This window comes from Charadrius vociferus, unplaced genomic scaffold (genome assembly GCF_000708025.1).
Source record: "Charadrius vociferus isolate BGI_N301 unplaced genomic scaffold, ASM70802v2 scaffold1044, whole genome shotgun sequence".
Lineage (NCBI taxonomy): Eukaryota > Metazoa > Chordata > Aves > Charadriiformes > Charadriidae > Charadrius > Charadrius vociferus.
In genome coordinates, this window is record NW_009648254.1 from 1,360,292 (window position 1) to 1,364,197 (window position 3,906).

The following is a 3,906-nucleotide window of genomic DNA, read 5'->3' on the forward strand; positions in this document are numbered from 1 at the left end:
TAACTCAGGGCCTCTCGTTAGCGGCCTGGCATTGATTGGCCTGCCACGGCTCCCTCCGGAGCTGCCGTGGCTGAAACAAGACTGGAAGAGGATTTGGCTCCTCCGGCTCCGAGCCGTGTCGCTGGGCTTTGGCTGGGGGGGACCAGCAGCTCTCCTCTCCCATCCTCTCCGTGCTTCAGCCTCTCCTCCTCTCCCCTTGGCTTGCCCTTGGTCCTCCTCCCGTGGGCATCCGACCCTCCCGCCTGCCCCAAAAACCGCTGCAATGGACCCGTTGGGAGCAACCCTGCAGCAGCATCGCCTCCCCTCCTTGCAGCAGCATCACCTCCTCTCCCTGCAGCCCAGTTCTCACTCATCTCCAGGACTTTGGTGGCCAAACCCTCCTGTTTGGCCCAAAATTGAGGCACCAGCATCCTCCGGAGGGAGCCGTTGGTGCCTGCACCTCGGGCACGGGCTGGCACCTCGCTGGAGGGCAGCTCTGGCAGAAGCCCGTGGCTCGGAGCCGGTGGCGGTGGCGGCCGGGGGGAGATGCTTGGGCAAAGCCTGCTGATTCTCTGCTAACAGGTCATTACACAAACGAGCTCTGTGCTTAGCGGGTAAGGTAATGGACTCCGGGAAAGGCTGAGCTGATGGGCTGGGAGCAGCGATGCTCTTCCTCCCCAGGCTGATGCCTTTCCGGGCTCTGCTTCTGGACAGATGCGAGCACCCGCACAGCCACAGAGAGCCGAGCTCGGTGGCCAAAAAAGCTCTTTTTTTCCCCCCTGTGCAGACCCCAGGGCCATGCAGACCCTGGTTCCTGCCCCGCCAGCCCCCGCCGCACACCAAATGCCAACCCAGCCGCCGCTTCATCCGGCCCAAACACCAGGAGGGGACAAATCCTGGGACACAGGTTGCAGCGTGCCAAGAACGTGAGATGGGTTTGCCGTGAGATGGGTGAAGGAGAGAGGGCTGCGATGGGACAGACAGGCGGGCAGGCTCGAATGTTTGGCCAGAGAGAGTCCTTGCCCTTTGGACCGAGCACGGCGGCGGTGGGGACGGGTCCCGGGGTTGTCCCCAGTGTCCCCGAGCAAGGACAGGCGCAGAGCCCCGCCGGCGAGCTGGCTGGGGAGAGAAGCCGCTGGAAACGTGGATCCAGTTGACTTGCTCCGGGTAATATCTCCTGATTATTTCACTGCAGCATGCTGAGGCTGCAGAGTAATCGAATTAGGCAAATATTATGGGGAAGAAAATGGGCAGATAAGTAGCTTAAAGTGATCGAAATGACCTGGAGGTGGCCATGCAAATGGTCTGTATAATATCCTGTAATAACCCTGTCCAGGCAGCTCCGAGGAGGCTGAATTCCAGTAACAGGGCATCCGAGCAGGCTCAGCCGCAGCGGCAGGCGAGGGCTGGGTGCTGCGGGGGCAGAGGTTCGCCGGTCCCCGTCCCCTGCGGGGGAAGCTCAGCCCTGGACCCCCCTCCTCCCCGACAGCCGGGCCGGGGGGAGCCTCCAGCCAGCTCTGGGGGATGCTTTGGGGTGGATTCGCCCCCCCCCCCCCATCATTGCACGCAGCCGTCGTGGACCCCAACGCCACTCTCACTCTCCGGAGCATCCCGTGGGGATGCTAAAGAGGGTCAGGCGCTGTGAGAGACACCGCATTCCCATCTCCAAACCAGCCTGATAAATCACCAGGATGGACTCAGACAGGGGCAGGAGGGATCGATAGGGGATGGCGCACGCTGAGAGCTGCAGAGCCCCGAGACGTCCCCGGGGCAGAACGGCCGCAGCCCCCCGGTGCACACATCAGGCACGCAGCCGGGATGGGGGCGAAAGTATCCAAAGCACATCCCGGGATTGAGATAAAAGCTCTGTTTAAAAGCCCTCCCGTCCCTTCTCACAGGTAGGGAAGATGGGAGCAGTGAAAGGAGGTGATAAAAATAGTTCTTCTCCCGGCGTTGAGCAATGAAAGAAGTCAGAGCCATCAATCCGGCTGCCTCTCCCCAGGGATGCTGACACCGCCGGCGCTGGTTGGGGAGCAGAGCCGCCCCCGCCCCGGGGACGTGGGACTGGTAGGCAAGCACAAAAGAGACTTTTTTTCCCCCCATTTTGCTGGGTGCATTGAAGGAGATCAAGAGAAAACGTCCCTCCATCACTGGAATTGAGAGGGGAGCAAAAATAGTCCTGGCTGGAGACGTGCGTACAACAAAGTCTCCCGTCACCCGTCCGCTCCGCTCACGGCAGGTAACAAGATGCTGCCGCCGGTGCCAGCTCTTGCCACGATCAATTAAACTGACAGCATCCGCCGGGTCCGTACTTCTTCGTGTCGCTGGAGCATCCAGACGGCGAGCGAGAGGCTGGCGGGGCTCCCCGGTGGCAGCGTGTAGCTTCGCCTGCATCCCGAGCCGGCAACGCCAACGTCCCTCTCGAGCGAGGTGCGGCGCAGACACAGCCGGGGCAGCAGCATCCCTCCAGACCCCCCTTTTTGGGATGTGCCCACCTTCCCAGCACAGCCCGGAGCTTCCCAGCCTGCGTCCCCTTCCTCACCCTCCGGCGGGCTCTCCCGTTACCCAGGAAAGACGCCGGTCTCTTCGTTGCTTGTGTCTGCACCGCGCCGAGCGCGAGGAAGCCTTGATCTTTGCTCCAGGTTTGCGTCACGATAATGAATCAGGAGTAACGATATTTATCGCTCATTAATCGGGAGTAAGGATATTGAATCAGAAATAGTTCGCGTGAAATGGGATCAGATTGTGCCACTGGGTTTCTTTCCCTTTAGGAGAAAGAGAACAAGGTGTAAACCAAAAAATCCACCCAAACCTGGGTGCCCTGGTAGAAAAGGCATACATGGAACGTGATCCAATGTGCTTGGGGAAACAGCTCTTGAAAGAGATTGACTTTGACAGCCTAATAAATGTCGGCTTCTGACAGGCCCCGGCTCCGAGATGAATCCTCCAAACTTTAATTGGAGACATGATGCTCCCATTACCCAGAACAGAAAATCCCACCTCCCTGCCTCGGATTGCTCCATTGATGAAATTACCTTTTTTTATGCCTCTAATTGATTGCAATGTTGTCCTTCCCCTGGAGAGTTTGCTCCTGCAGCCTGGCGGGGCTGGAGAGGAGCCTTGGAGATGGCTGGAAGGATCCCCGCGCTCCATAGGGAGGGGACAGGGGACACAAGGAGACCCCCAAGACCCATAGCATCCTTGAGGAGCCCATCTGCTTCTTCTTCTTCAGAGGAGGAGGAGGAGGAGGGAGGGATGGCAAGTGAACTGGATGCCTGGGAGGGATGGCAAGTGAACTGGTGAAGGGGGGAGAGGGAAAGGTATCACAAAAATTAGCTGATAGCCATCTCCCTACCTGATTTTAATTACCCTGTCGGATTTAGCAGGCAGATTTCAGCCCCACTTGCCGGCAGCTGACAGAGCCTCCCCGGCGCTGACAAGCGGAGATTAGCGGGGCTAAGCCGGGGACGGGGCTGGAGGCTCCCACCTCGCCTCCATCTCTGCCCGCCGGCAGGTCCGGGGCGCAAAGAAAAGGGGGTTTTGCTTCTGAAACGGAGTGGGAAGAGGGGTCACTGCCGCCCTGAGCAGCACAGGGTGCCCACAGCCACCTCCAGCCCCCCGGGGGCACAGCTGGGGCGCCACGGTTTAACGCAGCCCTTCTTCTCTACCATCCCCTTCCCGAGCGGTGCAAGAAAAACCCCGACCAGCCACCAGCGAGCTGTGCCGGGCATCAGAGGGGGAAAACCGGCCAGTGCTACTCCAGGCTAATGGTCCATATTTTGTTTACGCTTTCCACTTTCCCATCTAATAGCTGCTCCTGGGCTCACCGTCATTTTTCTCTCCTTGCTGCTACTGCCGGCAATTACTCCCCAGCATTTGCATTTAATGATAAGGCCAGGGCCGGGTGTTTTGAATAGATGTCACACG